General features: G+C 56.3%; 1 long non-coding RNA gene across 3 annotated transcripts; it reads right to left on the bottom strand.

Moving 5' to 3' along the window:
- Window positions 1-1648: 1648 nt before the first annotated feature.
- On the bottom strand, window positions 1649-11601 carry LOC139042569 (uncharacterized). 3 transcript variants are annotated; one of them, XR_011499441.1, is made up of 4 exons: window positions 11453-11601; window positions 11091-11163; window positions 5345-8404; window positions 1649-4010 (listed from the first exon to the last, which is right to left on the bottom strand). It is a non-coding gene; the product is annotated as an uncharacterized lncRNA (long non-coding RNA). The 3 variants fall into 3 exon arrangements; XR_011499442.1 differs by lacking the exons at window positions 11091-11163; window positions 11453-11601 and adding an exon at window positions 8606-8760 and having other exon boundaries at window positions 5345-5737; window positions 8030-8404; XR_011499440.1 differs by lacking the exons at window positions 11091-11163; window positions 11453-11601 and adding an exon at window positions 8606-8777.
- Between the last annotated feature and the right edge of the window lie 8802 nt (window positions 11602-20403).

The raw sequence follows: 20403 nt of genomic DNA, 5'->3' as shown, positions 1-20403 counted from the left end.
CCGGCTGGGATGGGGGTGGGGGCGTGTGGGGGGGCGGGGGAGGCAGTGTCCCGGGCGGAGGGGGGCGGGGGGGTAGGAGTGGAGAGGGGAAAGGTGGGCGGGGAGAATGCCGCGGGCGGGGGTCGGCGCGGGGCGGGGCGGGGCGGGGCGGGAGTTGGGGATGGGGGAGGGGCGGGAGGCCGTCTGGACATGGAGGGTCGGAAGAGCGGTGGTGACAATGATTCTCATTATCATTTAGAAAGAAGAACGTGGACTTCTTTAGAGGAGTCCTTTGAATAGCTTCTCCATTTAGTTAACATACATCCAAATGGAGGTCGGGAAACTTGGGTCCTGTTAACATATGGATGGAAGTGGAAAGAACTATCGCGATGACCGTCCTTGTGTTTCTTTTATTTTTTCTTTCTTCCTTCTCCCCAAAGCCGCCCCCCCAACCCCCGCTCCGCCCCGCCCCGTCCCGTCCCGTCCCGTCCCGTCCATAGTTGTAGGTTCCAGTGGTAGGTCTTTCGGGTTTCTGCTATGTGGGACGCCGCCTCGGCGTGGCTTGAAGGGCGATGCTGGGTCTGGGGCTGTGCCCAGGATCCGAACCGGTGAAAACCTGGGCCGTCGAAGCCGGGGGTCGGGGTGGGGGGCGCGTACTTGACCGCTCGTCCACGGGCTCGGCCCCCGGCCCTTGTTTTCTAGGGAGAGAGACAGAGAGACCCGATCCATTTTCTCTTGGCCTCTAAAGCGTGTGTGTGGTCGAAAGGCGACGGAGAGAGGGGTTCTGGTCCAGAAAGCCCCGACCGCGCCGCCGCGGGGATCGGTCGGTCCCGCCCGAAACGTCCGAGTCGGAAAGGAACGGACAGCTTTCCTCCTTTGGGCCCCTGACTTGGGACCAACAGGGGAAGAGAAACAGGCCTCTCTCCCTCACACCCTGGCCCCTTCCCCCAGGACGCCCTCCTTCTAGTCAGCCTGCCTCTGGCTTTTCCACACGCCGACGACCGCTCGTCGGCATGGACCCACCTTCCTTGGGGGACACCACCACACGACTCTCCCACTCGTCTGCCTGCCTTTCGTTGGCGTTGCTGCCAAAGGCGAGGGGTAGGGGTGGCGGTGGCAGGGACGGCAGGGGCCCAGAGGCTCTCTTGCGGGTGAGGAAGTCTTGCTGGTTCTCCTAGGTCGGTGATCTTTCTCGATCTCCACACACATTCTTCGTTTGGGGAGCCAAGAGACGCCCTCTGAGGAATCCCTATGGTCAGGGTCGATCACTTACTCGCTCACTGCCTCGGCCTCGGCCTCGGCCTTGGCCTCTGTCCGTCTTGTCTCTCTCCCTCCCTCCCTCCCTCCCTCGTCGGTCTCTGTGTGTGGACGTCTAGGTGGAGGCGAGGCAGGGAGGCCACCCACCCACCCACCCACCCACCCACCTCGTGGTCTACCACACGCTCTACACGGAGGTAGAATTCCCATCCCACCGAATCCATCCTTTCCACGGGGCACAAGCCAGTGGCCTTCGGGAGTCTCTCTCCCCAAGGTGGTGCATCCGTCACGGCTATCTATTTCCAGAAGGTTTCCGTTTCCACCCCCTCCCTCCGAAAGAAAAAATGGCCCCACTCCCGGATCTGCCCCACCACGACCACCACCACCACCACCACCGCCACCGCCGCCGCCATCTGCTGTTGCCCTCTAGGGTTGGACCGTTCTAGCTCTCTCCTCTGCGTGGAATCGCAACGTAGGTCGCCTTGGATGTCTGGCACCTCTCACTTAGCAGAAGGTTTTGGAGGCTCAGGCTGGGCCACGCTTTGGCCCGGGTCAGTGTTCCGTTCCTCTGGACGGCTTCCTCGTTTTCCACAAGAAGGAGCCGTGAAGACGGAAAGGACGGATGGATGGCTTCTCCCGTGCTACCGAGTCCCTCTCCCCTTTTCCCCAAAGCGTGAGGGGCGGTCGAGAGGATCGTCTCTGATGACAAAAGTCAGAGGCACCCCGGGTCAGACACCGTGCGAGGCGTTGGTGTGTTCTCGAGACGAGAACACGTCCCCGTCAGCGTTTCCTGTCGTTCTCGTTCCGAAAGGATTCACGCGCCACCCCGTCTCCCTCAAGGTCTTAGGGCTGTCGTGCTCCGCAGCCGTCCCATGTCGTGGATCCTGGGCACCACCACGCCACCGCCCCCCTCCCCCCGCCATAGCTGTCGATCGCTATGTGGCAGGCCTACGTTTGCCCAAAAGAGCAGTCCGATGGACAGCGTGGTGCTTTTCCCAGCAGTCAGGCCAGTGAGAGTCACCCCTCTAGAAGGTTTCCAAGCCCTGTTCCATTCTCAGAGGCAGCTCCTTTGGCCATCAAGGAGGCAGGCGATGGGGGTGGGGGTGGGGATGGGGATGGGGCCGGGGCCTCTGTCCCTCTGTCGCGGTAGAAATGATTGGGAAAGGAGGGACGATGGGCGTAGGTCGACCATCCTGGGCGGTGGTGCTTTGGGAGCTTTTTCTAGAAGAAGGAGCGAACGGCCTTCCCTGGGAAGGGAGGAAACCAGAGGAGGTCCCCCTCAGACCGACCTGGCACGAGAAGGACATTCTCTCTCTCTCTCCCTTTTCTTCCTGACTTGAAATCAGGAGACAAAACTCCCCTGCCAAAGGGGCCCTCCCGAAACGGGGAGTGAGGAAGACCTCCTTCTCTTCACGGCTGAAGTTCTCCCTGCCTTTCCTGGACGGGAAGGATAGCACCTACGCCCGCTGCCGTCGGCGACTTTTAGTCCCCCTGGAGAGGAAGAAATTCTTTCCCGTGGCCGAACCCTGGCAGTTCGTTCGTGCTGCAGAGGACGTGGCCCTCTCTGACACACCCAGGAACCTCCTCGCTCCGGGTCGAGGAGAGGGAGTTCTGTTCTGTGGTTTAGAATGGTGCTTAAAAAGGGACATCGCTTACAAAGGGTCCTCATCCCCCTTCCTAAGCGGACGGCTCGGCTCGGAGGCGTGAGATACGTTTCACATCCTCCTCGTCGTCTTCACTCAAAGTTTTATTGGAGTTTTGAAGATTTTATTTTTTGTCTTTCCTTTTTCTCCCCAAAGCCCACCGGTACATAGTTGTGTGTTCTTCGTTGTGGGTCCTTCTAGCGGTGGTATGTGGGACGCTGCCTCAGCGTGGTTTGATGAGCAGTGCCGTGTCCGCGCCCCGGATCCGAAGCGACGAAACACTGGGCCGCCTGCAGCGGAGCGCGCGAACTTAACCACTCGGCCACGGGGCCAGCCCCTTACTGGATTTTTAAAACAACTCCGGGGGCCGGCCCGGTGGCGCGGCGGTGAAGTTCGCACGTTCTCCTCCGCCGGCCCCGGGTTCGCCGGTCCGGATCCCGGGCGCAGGACCCAGCACCGCTTGGCGAGCCACGGTGTGGCAGGCGTCCCACCTGGAAAGTAGAGGGGGATGGGCACGGATGTCAGCTCAGGGCCAGTCTTCCTCGGCCGACAGAGGAGGATTGGCGGCAGATGTTCGCTCAGGGCTCATCTTCCTCAAAAATAAAATAATAAATCGATTCGATAAAATATCAAATAACACAACCGCGGGATCACGACTCAGAGTCACCATTGGCCCGATGATGCCACTCCCCACCCCCCCACCCCCCTACCCCCCACCATTTGGAGGTGCCGTCAGTGGGATTCGTTCCTGTTTGTCCATCTTTCTTCCTCTTTTTTTTTTTTTTTAAAGACCGGCACCCGAGCTCATTGCCAATCTTTTCTTTTCTTTTTATTCCTCCTCCTTCTTCTTCTTCTCCCCAGAGCACCCCAGTACCTAGTTGTATATTCTCTTTGAGGGTCCCTCTGGTTCTGCCGTGTGGGACGCCACCTCAGCGTGGCTTGATGAGCGGTACCGTGTCCGAGCCCAGGATCCGAACCTTCGAAGCCCCGGGCCGCTGAAGCGGAGCGTGCAAACTCAACCGCTCGGCCACGGGGTCAGCCCCTTCCTTCCTTCCTTCCTTCCTTCCTTCCTTCGGAGGAGGAGGAGGAGGAGGAGGAGGAGGCAGGCCCTGTGTGAAGTCGCCAGTGAGTCTGTGGAAAGAGACGGAGGATTTCCCATGGGAAGCTGGGGCGGGGGACACGGACCAATGTCGTGCGAACTTGAAGGGGAATGATCAAAAAACCCACACACGCCTAGAGCAGCGGGTTGCCAGTTAGGAGTTTGCTTGCCGGGCCCATAACGCAGGGCTCATCGATGAGCCAAACCGTCCGTGATCCTCAAGCAGTCTAGCAGGGTTAGAGAAAGGAGGGGAGCACTCTTTCTGCCCCAGACGAGGCGAGTTTCTCAGACAGCCACCCTGCCCCAACATCTTCCCTCCCTGCCTCCCGGCCCTTGGCGGACTGCGGCCTAAGGGTGGGGGAATTGAAGAAAGCCGTTCAATGGAAAAGAGCCCGAGGCCATGGGAGAGAGCTTCCTGCACTTGAATGAAGCCCTGACACCAGGCCCGTCGGAATGAATGGGCCTGACCTCCCCTCCCCCCTCCCCCCTCCCAGGCTGGCGAGTCCCACCGACTCGACTCGGCAGTGGAAGGCTAGGGGTTTCCTCCGAAATGGTGAACCGGCCCCCTTGTCCACAGGAAAACCACACACGGGTACAGCCTAGGCCGGATCTCGGGCCAAGTCGTCAGGGTGGCAAGATGATGGCGGATGAGAGGAAACTTGTTCTAGGACCGCCCCGCCCCCCATCGCCTCTCTGGCTGAGAAGAGGGCTGGGGAGCGGTGAGGGTCAGGGGGAGAGTGGGGGCGGGGCCGGGACAGGGACCACCGGGCAGTAGGACGGGAGTAGCCCTGAGGCCTGCCTGCCTGCCTGCCTGCCTGCCTGCCTGCTTCCTTCCCTGCCGGCGCAGGGCTGAGAGAGGCACGGGGCACGCTGGCTCCTGCCCCTTCACTCATTCGGGAAGCCTTCTGTTGTTGCTGCTGAGGTGCCGGCTGCGGTGACGGACAGAGCAAAACTCCTCTCTCTGTCTATTTCTTCAAAGGCCCGAGTCTGAGCTACGACAGATTCCCCTGTGGCTCGACCCGCAACCTCCCATCCTGCCAGACCAGACCCCTTGTCCAAAAACCTCCACTGGAGGAGCTCTTTCACCTGACCCAGAAAGGAAACACCAGCCCTGCCTCAGCCTCACACCCACCACCACCACCACCACCACCACCACCACCACCACCACCACGACCCCCCCCCCGCCCCACTCTCCTCCGGACCCAGATACCTAACAGAGGGAACAAAAATCCAAAAATCCTGCTGCTCTCCTTCTATCGCCTCCACTTTAGAAGAGTCGGTCTCCCCCAAACACCTCAGACTCTGTGACTTCCCGCGGCCTCCCTTTCCCCGTCCCCATTCTCTCCCCGGACGGGCCCCATCTTACACTCGAACGACAGCTCCACCGCTCGGGGCAGCTGGACACGATGTCCCAAAGTGGCCCAGATGGTAGCCTGGTCGATTCCAAAGGACCCACACACGCAGTCGGCCATAAACGTGATGTGGAGATCGTGGACGTTCGCGGGCCTCTGATGAAATTGCTGCTCCGGGGACCCCGGCGTCTAGGACCCGTCTTCTCCATGTTCTTCACACCGTTGCTCCTGGGCCGGTTATTCTCTTCCCTCTCGCTGACCTTAACGTTTTGTCTCTGCCATTGAATTTTGACTGTGCGAATGTGACTTGCCGCTGTAGGGCTGCGTGGATCTCTCAGGCATCCTGCTGTGCCATGCGGGGGGGAATCCTTGGTGGGTGGGTCGATAGACGTCCGTTTGGTTGTCCCCTGGAGGGGAGAGACAGAGGGGACGACTCAATCCACCACGAACGCTGATGTCGCTCCGATAAACCTGTAGCGGTGATTCTAGTTTATGGCCTGTGTCCTGAAAAGAACTTCCCGAAGGGCCAGCCCGGCGGCACAGCAGTTAAGTTCGCACGTTCCCTTTTGTCGGCCAGGGGTTCGCCGGTTCGGATCCGGGGTGCGGACGTGGCGCCGCTTGGCGAGCCACGCTGTGGTCGGCGTCCCGCCCATCAAGGGGAGGAGGATGGGCACGGATGTTAGCTCGGGACCACTCTCCCGGGGCAAAAAGAGGAGAATTGGCAGCAGGTGTCAGCTCGGGGCTCGTCTTCCTCGAAAAATAAATTAATTAAATAAATAAAAACAACTTCCCAAACCTCTCTGATAACTTGAAGCTTTGAAGTTTTGTGAGGTGAAATCAGGTGATAAAAAAGTCCACGGACGGGGGCAGCCCCGTGGCCGAGTGGTTAAGTTCACACGCTCCCCTTCGGCGGCCCAGGGTTTTGCCCGTTCAGATCCCGGGCACGGACACGGCACCGCTCGTTGGGCCGTGTGGAGGCGGCGTCCCACATGCCACAACTAGAAGGGCCCTCAACTAAGGTAGACAACTATGTCATGGGGGGCATTTGGGGAGAAAAATCGGGAGGGGGGAAAAAAAACAAAAACGGAAGATTGGCAACAGTCGTTAGCTCGGGTGCCAAACTTAAGACAAAAACAATTTCCTTGATGATGTAGATCATTTCCGAGTAAGATAGAACCTGAGACGTGAGTGGCTAAATAGAAGTTTATCTACTTTGGGTTTGTGAGGATACGGAAACTAAAAGACGTTTGGGTCTATCGAGGAACACGTCTCGTGCTTTATTAAAAGCTTTGACAGGGGACGGCGGCCCGGCAGCATAGTGGTTAAGCTCCTGCACTCAGCTTCGGCAGCCCGGGGTCCTCGGGTTCAGATCCCGGGCGTGGACCTCCACCGCTCCTCACACCGGGCTGTGGTGGCATCCCGTCCACAAGATCGAGGAAGTGGAGCGCAGGTGTTACCTCGGGCCCGCTCTCCCTCAAGCAGAAAGAAGAGGAAGATTGGCAACAGGCGTTAGCTCTGTGAGGGCCGATCTTCCTCACCCAAAAACTAAAGTGAGATGAAATCAAATAAAGCAAAGGAAAAGATAAACCTATGAAATCCCATGTTTCTAAAAGTTGCCAAGTGGTTAGAAATTGGCCAAGCGACAGAATGCTCATGGGAAGGACAGTTCCTAATTGCTGACTTCTTAGTTTTCACCAAAATTAAGGTTCGTGAGGGTTAAAAATTCTACTTAACAAATGTGATGAAAGCCACTAGGCCGGCCCGGTGGCGCGCTGGTTAAGTGTGCCTGCTCCGCTTCGCCGGCCCGGGGTTCACTGGTTCGGATCCCGGGGGTGGACGTGGCACCGCTGGGCGAGCCACGTGGTGGTAGGCGTCCCACATATGAAATAGAGGAAGATGGGCACGGAGGTTAGCTCAGGGCCAGCCTTCCTCGGCAAAAAAGAGGAGGATTGGCAGCAGTTAGCTCAGGGCTCATCATCCTCAAAACAAAACAAAACAAAAAGCCACTAAAAGTGAATATGGGAAACATCTTTGTGTTCAAGGAAAGTGAGATGGCTGCCTTCAGGCAAGAGGGCCTAAAAAGTAAAGATCGCTTTGTCTGTGAAAAGGTGATCAAAGTCTCACAGGGAAAAAAATCTGAGAAAAAGGTCTGCTCGTGGTCAAGTGGCCTAAAATTGGAACGAGTGGACAGATAGAAATGGCGAGCGATAGGATCTATTGGAGTCTATGAGGAAGCCATTGGGTGTCGGCCTAATTCGGCCTGACAGTGTTTTTCCAAAAGGGCCTGACGTGGCCGTTGAGCACGCATCGCATCGTAGATCCGCTTTAAACATTTCCTACGGCAAGAACCAATGCCCTTAAGGGAAAGGAGCAGCTTCCCCGTGCTCGGGCCTTTCCTTAAGGAGAGGCATCTTTCCTTAGGCTAGGAACGGATGGTTGCGCTCACCTTTGACCATCCGGCTCACCTGTGACCACCCAGGCCCAGACAACAGACCTGCCACCCAGCAGTGTCTGTCGATCGCTGTGCCGACAGAGCAGTCTCGCGACTATCGTCCAAGGGACCTTTTGATCCTATGTGAAACGTCCTCTCTGGGGGTCTAGAAGCACTCTGCACACCCCACTTCCCGGGCGCCCTTTCTTCCTTCGGGAAGAAAGGCCCCGGGCCACAGTCCTCACATTTTAGGTCAGAATAAACTCACCCAGATTTTCACGGATAGATTGGTTCCGGATTATTTCCGTCGACAGAATGGAATCAAGTCAATGAGTTTCAAGATCGGAGGGAAGCTGATGCAAAATCAGAATTTGTTTCTCTCGCTCTCGAAAGGATACTTTTCTCTAACTTCTAGTCTCCTCCTGATAAAGACATTGGAAAAGGTTTCTCTTGACCTCTGAGGGAATCGACACCAAAGACAGAGATCCTCCATTTTGTCAGAATGATTTCCTAGGCCTCCAATGGAGGAGGCCTCCCTCGGACGGGAGCTCAGCTTTTGTTTTGCAACAGTTTTCCTCTCTCTGCTTGCCTTTAACATCTCCTTTCCCGTTCTTCTTTTTTTGGAAGGGAAATACGTGCACCGCTGGGAAAAAAAAAAGAATTTTCTAAATGACCAAAGAAGATCTACGACTGTTGTTATTTTGGTTTCACGGAGCAGTTCCAAGTCCACATTTACTCCATTTTAAACACCCACACACACTCACAGCACGGCGCTGTGAGGATGTCCCGGGGAACTCGATTTGTGGAGGGAATGGCTGTGAGGTCTCTGCCCCCCAACCCCCACCATTTGGGTGCTTCTGCTTGTTGATGAGGACGGGAAGCCCTGCTGAAATCCATATTCTTATCACCACACGTGCATCTGCACCCATGCTCCCCCCGTGTGTCGTCTTTGGGCTTTGCTGTGGCCCCGTGCGGAGGGAGACCCGTTTTGTCTTGTAAACTATTTTAAAGACACCCCAATTTCAGTGGCTGTTGCTCTGCCTCTAAAGTCCGGGAGATCTGGGGGGCTGTCTCTGCTCCTGGACAGGTGAATGATACTCAGATGAACTTGTCCTCTGAGTGAGGGGGACTTGGGAGTGTCCTCACTAGCCAAGGAGGGGCTGGCCCTTCTCCCTTCTCCCACATACAATAAGCTGATGACTCTGCAAGGTTTCTGAATTCAAGGGGGACTGTGAGATTCTGTATTTGATTTACATGAGCACAGAAAGTGAAAGAACCACACCACCATGCCCAGGCTGTGAAAGAGACAGGATTTTGTTATAATATTCATATCTAACATTTACTATTTACAATCATGAATCTTGTCCCTCCTCAATAGGTAAATAGGTGCCGGGGTAGAGATGTCAGGCAGATGGGGCAGGGTTGTCCCCTCTCTCCCGGGTCTCAGGGGACCCTAGGAATCAGGAATCAGCTTACAATGTTCTCCTTCCCATCAGGCGGGAGGAGCTGGCCCAGTGCATGCCAAACATCCCAGCCAAGTCCCCACTGCTGAGGATGGGGCTGTGATCAGCCAATGGTACAGGGCTCAGTGTTGGGGTTCTGGCGGCTGAATAGAAGAGTCAGGTTATCTTGAGGTGCCTCCCCCGGAATCATGGCCCCCCTCCCCAGCCCCACTGCACTCTGTGCTCCAGGCCCTGTGCTCAGTCAGCCAATAGTACCCCGTTTGTCCCTGCCACATGAGTGATCATTTGCCATCACCTATTTCACAGAGGAGTAAACTGAGTCTCAGGAAGCTGAAGGGAATCTCCCCAGTCACAGGACTGGTCAGTGGTGGGGCTAGGCTCCCAGCGCCAGCTGTCTGACTCCCCAAGACCACACTCAGCCTGAAGCTTCACTAAACCCCTAGGATTTAGTCACCACCAGTCTAGACACTCGTGCCTGAACTTGATGATGACCCCTTCTTCTCGGCCTTGAGTATTCTGCTGGCCAACCAGACTAGGGGCTCCAGCTAGCAGGACAGGCTGCAGCTACAGGACAGAGAGGCACTGAGAGTTGACCAAGAGCCACACCTCAGGTGTCCCCCCACTGCCTGCCAGTAGCTGGAGTCTGGGTGTCCCAGAGATTACCATGCAACAAGGCCTGGGGCTGACCAGGGGCCATGAACATGGGCTCTCTGGACTGGTCACCAGGGAAAGTCGACCTCTGCCCTCCCCTGACTCCAGCTGGCCTGAGCTCTCATTCCCACTGAGCAGCTCCATGTGCCGGAACCAGGCCCCAAATCACTCCTCGGGCTCTAGCCTGTAATTGTTTGCAGCCACCGGGAGCAGCAGGCTCTCCCTCATGGCTTTGTAGTCCTGGGACCAGAGGGAAGGAGAGGATGCAGATGGGGCCTGGGTGGGGGATGCTGCAGGGGCCTTGAGGGGGTGAGGAGTGGGGCAGGGGACCAGGCCTGAGAACCCTCCTTCCCTCCAGTTCCCTCCAGCTCCACCTGTTCTCAGAATGGGATAATCAGCCCCACCTCCAGGAAGTTTTCCTTGATGCCATGCCCCCTCAACCCACTTGCCAATTAGATGGGTCTCTCACTTCTGTTATCAAACCCTCCCCATCCATGTAAGGTGCAGGGGATGGAGCCGGGGACTGTTCTGCCCTGAGGGTCTCTGATTTCCACTCCCCTCCCCCGCAGGGAGTGCCCCAGCGGCTCACCTCAGTCCTTTTCTCAAGGTTGATCTCCTTCCCCTGGAAGGCAGACAGCCAAGTCCATCAGAGAGAGCCCCTGGCCATGACTAGGCTCTATGCCCCCCCTTGCTCATGTGGTACCACCGCCAGATCCCCAGAGGGGCTGGGCATTCAGAGAAAGCAGGCCTTGTACCTGGGCCAGGCTCTGGGCTCCAGAGAAGGAGGACATGGGGCTGAGGCCGAGGGACCTTGTAGCCCAACCCTCTCAGATGACAGATCTGGAGGCTGCTGCCTCAGGCAGAAGGGACAGCTCAGCCACTCACCTGCTGCCTGACTGGAGGGGCCCGACTTCTCTGTCCCGCCGTGGGCCCCGCAGGAGGGAGAGGCTGAGTCCAGCTCATAAACCTCTCACAGCTGTGCCCTCCCTCAGGCGGCTCTGCCGCCTCACCAGCCTGGGGATGGAACGGGTGTGTCACACGGACCCTCTGTTCACCCATCCCTGAGATGGGCCTGACGCCCCGGCTCCCAGGGCGGCTCGAGGCTCCCCTGAGAGGAGATGTGCTGGGTGCTGACAGCGCAGGGCTCAGTTCGGGGATCCCACACCCCAAGCCTCAGGATCCGGGTGCCCCTGCCCAGTCCCCACCCTCACTCACCTCCTGATAGTCACCCATCACCAGGTGCAGCATCACCAGATCACCAAGGAAAGGCCAAGAAGGGGACAACGCCCTGTGACATCCGGGTGGGAGGGGATGAGCCCTTGCTCACAAGTACCCCGCAGACCCTCCCCTGAAAAGTCCTCCCCTCGGCCTCCTGAACCACCCCTGAGCTCCCACGAGGAGCCGCCGAGGACACTTAGCAGCCTCCCCTCAACTCCCTCCCTTCACACCCCAAGAACACGGCACTCCTCCTGTCACCTCCCAGGGCCAGATTCCCACAAGTGACAGGGAACGTGGTCCCTGGCCCTCCCCACCGCAAATCCATCCTGCACCAGCTCTCCAGGCCCTCCTCCTGTCACCTCTACTGGGACTCAGGCACTGTGGCTCCAGGAGGCAGGGCTGCAGGAGCCAGGGCCCTGCTCTCTGAGTCTGAGGCCTCCAGCTGGGTGGGCAGAGCTCCTTCCCCAGGTACCCTCACCTGCTGTTCTGGACTCTCTGTGGTGTATTGCAGCGTGGCAAACATGGAGGGCCCCTCCTGCCAGGATGGAGGACAAGTCAGTGAGGCCATGCTCCCCTCCCCCAACTTCTCCCCAGCACCACCGGCCTTTGACCCTGGACATCTGACCCCAACCAGCTGGCACCAAGGCTACTCCAACATCCAGTGTGCTAGGATTCTAGAACAAGCCCAGCTCCAACTGTCACTCTAAGTGTGGCCTGGCCTGGCCTCCCTGAGCCTGTTTCCTCGTCTGGAAAGGGTGAGTCCTCCCCTCCCTCACAGGGTCTCTGAGGACTCCTGCCATGACCGTCATCACTGCCCTCCCCTCACCACTCCAGGGGGAGCAGGGCAGAAAGCTCCGCATGCTCCTTTCCCCGCTTTTAGCCCATCACCCCCCTGTGAGGCCTGCGCCACAGGACCATCATCCCTGCATCTCCCCGATGAGGAGACAGAGGCCCAACAGGGGCAGCGAGCTGCTCAGGGCCACAGAGGAGAGGCCACTTGCCCCTCCCAGCCAGAGGCCCTGTTCCCATGTGCTCACCTAACCCCCATCCCCACCCCTGACCGGAGCCCTGTGCCCTCAGTTCTCAGGTGTGTCCTTGGCCGAGACGTGGATGGAGAGGGCGGGGTGTCCTGGGAGCCTGGGTGAGTGGCTCCTGCCTGGCCCAGGCCCTGGAGAGTCTGGCCACCAGGCTGGAACTGAGGCCGGGCCAAAGCCTGCACTTCCTAAGGAGCCCCTCAGGACATTCCCTGGAACAGAACTCTTTCTTCATCCACTCAGGATGTGGACCCCAAGGTGCCACCTCTGATCAACAGGGAAGGGGGTGACAGGACACTTTGCTCCCTCATTTACATGAAGCTTCTGATGTCTGTTCAGGAAGGATCCACCAAGAATCCAGAATCCATCAGGTCCCCAGACACTTCTCCTCAGCCACCTGGGACATGTGTCCTTGCCAGCTGGGCACTCAGGTGGGACTCCTGTGACTGACTGGCTGTGACTGCTCGAGGGGCCCAGTGGCGAGTTCCAGAATACACCCGGATCTGTCTCTGGTCCAGCCATTTGGACCCAAGGCTGAGCAGCTTGTTCATCCACCTGGCCCGTGGGAATCCCTGCTGTGCCCATCCCTGGGGCGGGCGGGCTGCCCCCCTTGGAGGCATGGTGAAGGCAGCAGGAGCGGCAGGGGCCTGGCTTAGGCTGAGGGCTAAACTCACCCCAACCACTTAGGAAGAAGCTAAGTCCAACAGGTGGGACCTGCACAGAAGCCAGAGATGTGTTGATTGTGTGCTAGCCCAGCCAGCACCACCATGTCCCATGACCAGGGCCTCCTGCCCACAAACTTCAGCCCACCTGCCTGTGGACCAAGCAGATCCCTCCTCTTGCTAATCTGGACAAGACAGACTGGAATTTTCAGAGGAAGTTTAAGTGAGAAACTATCAAAGCCACACCCTGCCCCGTCCCCCTTCCCACCTCACCCTCCTCTCTTTCCAGACTCCAGCCTCCACTCTACTTTGGTCATCAGTTGTCTGCTCAAGGATTTGTCTTTTGTATACAGCTCCTTAAAGTTTTCAGACTCTCCCTGAGGGGAGGGAAAGAAGGAAGGATAAATTTAGGAATAATGTCGGGGGTCTGAGTGCGAATCCCTTTTCTCTGAAAACCCGAGAGATTCAAACAGCCTGCACGAGTGCTCTCACTGGGCTCCTCCAAGCACTCAAGTCTCCATGGGACCGGGGATGGGCTCTCCTGTGGGCCACCTGGCGCCTCCGTTCCCATTTCCATTGAGCAGCTGTTTTGACCAGTTTGAGTTTCAGCTGGGTGTAGAGTTCTGTTTGTAAACACTTGAAAACCTCCAATTTGGCTCAACCCAGTACCTGTCATTTAAGGAAACATTCCTGAAGCAGAACTGGTGCACTAAGGACCCTGGGAGGCTTAGAGACCCCTACCCCTGCCCCGCAAGGCCTAGGCCCTGTCCCCAGGGTCTGTTGCCTCCTGGGAGTTCCCAGGTGACTGAGGGGGCAATGGCAGACATATGGGAGGTCCCTCACCCACCCTGATCCCCCTAGGGAGAGAGGCCTACCCACCAGGAAACTTCATCCCATGTGTTCTCCAGGTGACTTATGGAGCTTTAGGATGTTGCACTCCCGGGAACGGGAAGAGAATGGGCTGTCGGTGGGGCACTGGGGCCCCACTTGCCCTGGCTTCAGTCCCCTTCAATTTAAATCTCCGCTCCTGGATGACACAGGTGCTCAGGGAGCCCCGGAAGGGCACATTTAGGACCCAAAGAGGAACACTCACAGGGAGCAGGATTTTAGCTCTACCCAAGGAAGGAGCCAGGTAGGAAGTGCACATCCTACTGCTGGGACCTGGAGTCCAAGTCAGTGTGCCCCTGGCAGGAAGGGCCTGGGGACTGTGCAGGGGCTTGGACAACACACTTCAATACTGAGAACAGATAAAGGTGAAGAGGTAGTTCCCAAGGCCCCAGAGAGGGACTGCACTTGGCCTGTGCATACCTGTGCCACCTGGATCCAGTGTTCCACCACCCTGGCCCTGTCCGAGGCTGTCCTGCTTGGGTCCCCTAGGCAGGTGATTGTGATGAAGTTGACTACCCTCTGGAAGTGGTCAATGGTGGCCCGGACGGTGGGTGCCAGGTGCTCATTCCCGAGCTTGATCCTCTTGCCTCAGGAGGAGCCCAGGCACTGAGAGGGCACCACCTTCCTGAAGAGCTCCTGGGGAGCAGGGAGAGTGTCACCTGGCCCTGCCACACCCCAGTTCCATGTCTACAGCCCCCAAAGTCCCAAGCAGGATGTTCAGAGCTGGAGCTCAGGAAACTGAGGGTGTGGCCTGAGCCCTGTAGGAGTCCCTGGATTGTATTCTCTGTCCACTGAGGGCACCCAGCACAGGATGACCCAGGACCCAACAGTGGCAGGGAAGGGAGAGGGCATTTGCACCCAGCCCATCCTGGCTAACTCCGAGTTCCAGATGGCAGCTCAACTCGGCTCATCCCGAGGGGGCATCTTCCACCATCCTGATTGCCCTCTGGTCCCACTCCCTACTCTGATGCACATTCCCCCATGGCAGCTACAGCCGTGGGCTTTGTATGTCTCCTTTGTAGTTAAGTAGATATCAGGTGTCTAAAAAGTGCTGAGCCTCCTGAGCAAATGGTTGGGCCACCCATGGACCTTACCGCACACAGTGAGTTCCCCTTCCCCACAGCAGGGGCCAGGACCCGCCCAGCTTTCTACTTCTTCTACCTCATTGACAGCACAGCCACTCTGTGCAGCAGGTCCTGTTAGTGTCCACCTCTACACTCTGCAGGTGGACAGCAAAGGCTTGGGGGTTAAGAAAGTTGCCCACATCATATGGTTAGTCATGGGTGGAGCTGGGATTTGGGCCCAGATCATAGGAGTCTGGACCAGATCTGGGGCAATGATGGCAGAGGGAAGGCCTGCCCCACCCCGCCCTGAGAGACCAGCTGCTCACCGCAATCATCATGATCAGTACTCCGCCAGCAGCTTAGGAGGGAATGCCCTGAGGTTAAGCTTTTCCTCACTTGGTGGGTTCTTACTGGCCACAGGCCTGGGGCAGGAAGGCTCTGGGTTTCAAGCCGGCTCTATTTTTGGAGCTGGTGATGGAATTCCCATTAGACCTGGTGGTCCAGGTGACTCCAGCTCAGGAGTTGCCACTCCCACTGGAGCTGATGCTGGTCCTTGCTCCAGCTTCAACACTGCTGATGGCGGGGATGCTGGCTCCGGCACTACAGGTGATGATATCAATGGAGCTGGAGCTGGAGCTGGCTCTACCTCCAGACCTGGCCACTGTTGTGGTTCTGCAGCTGCCTGGAGACCTGGAGCTGGCACTGGAGCAGGATAAAGAGAAAGGTTCACTCACATAACTGACTTTCCATGTGTCTTTCCCCAAACAGGAAAGATCCCACTGCCCTTATAGGAATACCGAGCCTGTGAACCCCACCCCACATAGTCTTCCCCGTCTGCAGTCCCCCTTACCCTGTGGCTCTGCCTCAGTGATATCTGGAAGCTCCAAGTGGACCACCAGAAGAGGGTCACAGCAATCCAGGTCCGAGCCAGGCAAGGTGACCTGCACATACAGCCCCTTTAGCTTGAAGAGGGGACAGTGCAGGGGCCACCAGGAATTCTGCAGGTACTGTTCTAGTCAGGTGCCCAGGAAGAGAAAGAGGGCACTGGGGAGAGTCATGTGGAGTGGAGTCAGAAGCCTGGCCTTTCATTCCACACCATGCTCCCACAGCACCCTTCTCTGGGTGGAGGACCCTGAAGATGGTCCAGCCCACACCAACCCCTCAGGCTGTCCTTGCAGTGGAAGGCCTGGTCATTGACCAGGTCTAACAGAGCCTATGTGCATCTCATCTGCCCACCGACACTCTTCTCCTGAGGGCCTGGCCAGAGCCGGTCCCATCCCCCATGTACATGAGCATCAGGACTGAGGTTGGAGGCAGATTTGTGAGCAGGCGGCTCACCACACCTACTATCTGGGGCCCCGGTGGTGGTGGTTAGGACAGGTGGATGTGGAGAGGGCACAGAGGGACATGGGACTGTGGAAGGGATGGGTCTCTCAAGGCCCACTCAGTCCACCTCCCCTCTGCTTCTCAGGGGGACTGGGACCCCACCCAAAGCTCTCTTTGACTCATATCCTCATGGAGGGTAAGCCCCCAGACCTCAGCCCTCCCATGGGAATCAAAACCTGTGTGAGATCCAGGGTTCTGCCAGTCAGTTCCTCCCAAGCCACATTTCCCAGAGTCTCCCAGCCTCTTCTGTGGAGACAGGAGGCCCCGCTTCTGCACCAAAAGACCACTCACATTCTTAGATGGTCCTGTAGTCGGTCACCCTGGATGGAATATGGCAAGATGCATCCATATCTAGAAGAGACCATGGGGGCATCACATCTAATGTACTGTGGACATGACTGCTTATGATGTCCAGAGTGACTGTCCCACTCTTAGGCTGGAATTGAGGCCCAAGGATTGAGCCTGCTCCATTCACTGAATGACTGCAGTGTCTAGGAAAGTGCCTGCATGGAGTAGGTGTTTAATAGAGATTGTTGAATAGATGAACTCAACCGGAACCTTCTCAAATATCTGAGTAGGCCTGGGGCTCCTCTGCTGGCTCAGAAATCCTTAATTTCACTACCCCAAGGACAAGGCCCAAGACCCATTGAATGGAATTTCAAAACTCATTTACAAATGGGGAAACAGGTTGCTTTCCACTTGGTTTTCCAAACTCAGGAAAGCCAAAGGACTGATTGGAGTGAGGCAGAGAGCTTCTCCATAGGGAAGAGAGAATTGATAAACATGAGAATGTCCAGGACACTCTGCAGCCCCTCTGCAGAGCCAGGCACCAGGGAAGCATCTGCCGTGGCTGATCCCATGATTTCCTACAATAACCCCATGAGGTTCATCTTCTGACCACCCCTCTTTCAGAAGAGTAAAGTGAAGCTCAGAGAGGTGTGTTCACATTCTTCAGACACAGCTAGCAGGTGGAAGACTCAGCACTGTGCTGAGGAGGGGGCAGCTCTCGCCTGTGGGACAGCTAGCCCAACACCTGCTGGGTGGTGCCGAAGGCCTGGTGGGTGCACAGGAAGGTAGCAGTGCAGATGCTTCTCCCTGGGGAGGCTGGTGCCGGGGACTCTGCCATGTTCTCCATTGTGCCTGCCTTGGGGTCAGCATCACGCAGGCCTGATCAAGGGACAGGGTTGAGTCCTTTTCATACCGAGTGGACAAAGAAGGACATATAGTTGGCAGCATCACCATGAGCCACCAGGAGGATCAGGGCCTGGAGCTCAGACCAGAAACTCCCATCACCTCAGGAACTGATGCAAGGGGAGGAACATGAGTGCTCACACAGGAAAACGTTCTAGGCTTTAAAAGTATAATTTGAACTGGGGGGGAACAATAAACCATTGGCAACTTCAAGGCATTCTGTCAGCTGAGAAACAATAGCACCTCCCTGTATTAATGGCCTGTGTTAAGAGCATTATCCCAGTGAGTCATCAGCAAACTTGCCCACTGTAGACGTTGGGAGACAAACTGTTAGGGATTTGAGTGGCTACTCAAGATCATGCAGGTCAGAACCAAGAACAGTATATAGCATGGGCTGCATGACATTCCCTCTCAACCACCTGAGGCTTAGTCTGCTCCTGACGTGGAAAGGAAGGCTCTGGGGAAAGCACAGTCCTGGGAGGGCCCTAGGGGAGTCGCCAGATTTCAGTCTGTGTTCTGGGTATACCCCAGTCATCTTGGGGTACTGAGTTTGGAGACCTCTATGTGCCCACAGTTATCCCAGACCAGTGTTGGCTGCTGGTGGCCTGATGCACCTGCCCCTTGTCCAGGGAGATAAGAGTATTTGAACCCCTCCACCAGCTCCTGGAGGATGTCCTGGGTGGAGCTCTACAAAGACAGAGCCCAGTACCACGCCAATAGGCATCAAGGGACTTCCACCCAATCTGTGGTCCCTTGTTACGGCAGACCCAACACACTAACACAGTCTGTGAGGACACATTTAACATGTTCCCTGAAGCACTGCTGAAATAGCAACAGAATTGAATCCTGTCAAGGTCCAGTAACATCTAGAGGCTGAATGGCTGTGGCAAATGACCTCCTTAATGGGATATTTTGAAGATGAGTAAGGCCACAGCTCCTGACCTGGTGGGCCTACAATGATTTGATGGGTTCTGTGAGATGACAAGTTGCAGAGAAATGTACACAATACCTTACTCCAACTCCCATTTTTGGTACAAACCACCCTATTAGGTGTGATGATTTATAAGGCTCTGAGAAGGTCTGCACGGACAGTGGAGCTGACTGCTCCACGGGATTCCCAGGGCAGGGATGTTAAAATAATCGAGTAGCAAAATGCAAAGACAACATAAAATTCTTTCTCCACCATTCCAACAAATATGCAAAGGGTGTATTTCTACTCTACCACATGACGGGTGACTTCTGTATGGGGATCTAGATTTCTTTGGGATCAGGCCTGTGGGACGCTCATGTGGGAAAGCCCTACACAGCCCCAGGGGAGTCCCCACATTTGAGTCTGGGTACTGGTCCTGCCCTAGACATTTTGAGGTCCTGAGTGTGGAGACCCTCTGCTTCTGCTCTCACCTCAGACCAGCATTTGAGGGTGTTGGTGGCCTGGTGCACCTCCCCCTTGTCTAGCGAGTTGGAGGAATTGAACCCATCCGCTGGCTCCTTGACACTTTCCTGAGAGGAGTTCTGCAAGACAGTGTCCAGGAGCCGGGCCAGGAGGAATCAGGAGCTGCCTGCACATTGTCACTGGGGCCAACTCCCAAGAGAAATTCTGTTCCTCAGTTCAGGCACAGAGGGGCATCTTCAAAGAACTCTAGTCAAGGATGGAATGAGATGACACCTCTAGGGCTCGGTAACCAGGAGTGGAGGAGCTCATGTTCTCATGCTGCCAGCCACGACCTGGGGTATGAGCATGACAGACCCATCAGACTTCCAACCTTAACAACCAGCTCCTGCCCAGGAATGACCTGCCTCTCATCCTTGCCTTCCTCCTTCCATACTCACACACACACACACACACACACACACACACACACACACACACGATAAGGGGCGAAGGGCGTGGGGCTGATCAGGTGGGATCATAGTTGTGTCCTGCCTGCACTAGCCTTTCCTGGGCTGCTCCATGTTACCTTTGGGTGCCCCCTGCCAAAGGCCAGAAGCATTGGGGATGAGGGGTAGCCAATGTCTACAATGAAAAAGGCTCTCTTTTTGGGCTTTTCTGAACCCAGATCCTCTCAAAGTCAGGATATAAGAACAAAACATCTTTGTTGACTGTCTCTGGTCATGTGAGCTGGATAGGGGGCTGTGGGTACCTGGTTTCCAGAGCTCTAACATCTGTTGAGGTCTATGACCAAGGAAGTAAGGTCATTTTTCAAGAGTCCATTACCTGGGCCCCTTGCTTCAATCGGACTTGCCCAGAGCTGCCCCTGCTCCCAGGCTGCTCACCCTCCTCCCCCAGGTCATCTCCTGTATGGTACACTGAGCCAGCACAGCCCTAGCCACGGCTCCCTGGAAACCTAACCAGGGTCCTAGCTTTGAGGAGACAGATGAACGCAGACCTCCTTTTTCTTACCAGTTTTGTGTCCTCAGAAAGTGACTGTGCCTCAGGTCCTCCCCAGTCTCCAAACCTCCACAGTGGGGATCAGGCCAGAATCTACTTCCCAGGGATCATCAGGTGTATATATAAGATAATATCTTCTATAAGCCCTGTGGCCTGGTGCCACATGTGTTAAGTCACAAACTTAGAGGTGGAAGAATTACAAGAAGGGGTGAGACGTAGCACAGAACACCACTGAAAGTAGGCCTGGGTCCCAGCAGTGTGATGTCGGAACAGTCACTTCCAACTTGGCCTCATTTTCAGGTCGGCGTCATGAGGGGGTTGAAATGAATGGAAATTCAGATATTGTCATCCTGTGGCATAAAGCGGTTCAATTGTTTCCTGAATGTTTAGAATGCGACCCAAGGGCCTCATCTTGGCCTATGGGGTGGAAAGCCTTGACAATGGCATCCAGTAACTCCCACCCATTGTATACACATCTCTGTGTAACCGCTAGGTTAGAAACCAACTGGCTTCTGAACAGAACACAGTCAGAGTGATGGGATGTCTCACCCAAATTTTAATTACAAAAGGTCTGTCACTTCCCTCTTACTCCCTCTCTCGTGTTCCATCTTTCTCTCTCTCTCTCTCTCTCTCTCACATATCCTCAGAACTAGGAATCAAGCACCAGAGTTTGGGGCTACCCAGTGTAGAGGCCCA

Source organism: Equus asinus, chromosome 30 (assembly GCF_041296235.1).
Source record: "Equus asinus isolate D_3611 breed Donkey chromosome 30, EquAss-T2T_v2, whole genome shotgun sequence".
NCBI classification, from domain to species: domain Eukaryota; kingdom Metazoa; phylum Chordata; class Mammalia; order Perissodactyla; family Equidae; genus Equus; species Equus asinus.
Note: the sequence above shows the minus strand (reverse complement) of the source record. Positions and strands in the feature narration are given on the sequence as shown.